The following is a 288-nucleotide window of genomic DNA, read 5'->3' as shown; positions in this document are numbered from 1 at the left end:
CTGCAGCCACTTTGTTCTCTTTCTAAATTTTGGATAAGCAGCCTTGATGTGGATCATATGTTGCCTACATGACACGAAAAATTCAAGCATTACGGTCCCAAATATATAAGATAAACATAAGAAATAATTTAAAATGGAAACTTGAAGAATAAAACTCATACGTACTCTATATAAGGTAGGACTTCCTCTGTATTCTCCAAGACATATAGATGTGCTTGATTCAACAGGTCCTGATCAACTACGCTCACTGCGCAACCTGATAATGGCTTTGAAACTCCCATCTTTTGG

The sequence above is a fragment of the Prunus dulcis genome, chromosome 2, assembly GCF_902201215.1.
Source record: "Prunus dulcis chromosome 2, ALMONDv2, whole genome shotgun sequence".
Taxonomy (NCBI): Eukaryota; Viridiplantae; Streptophyta; class Magnoliopsida; order Rosales; family Rosaceae; genus Prunus; species Prunus dulcis.
The sequence above is the reverse complement of the archived record's forward strand: the minus strand, read 5'-3'. Positions refer to the sequence as shown.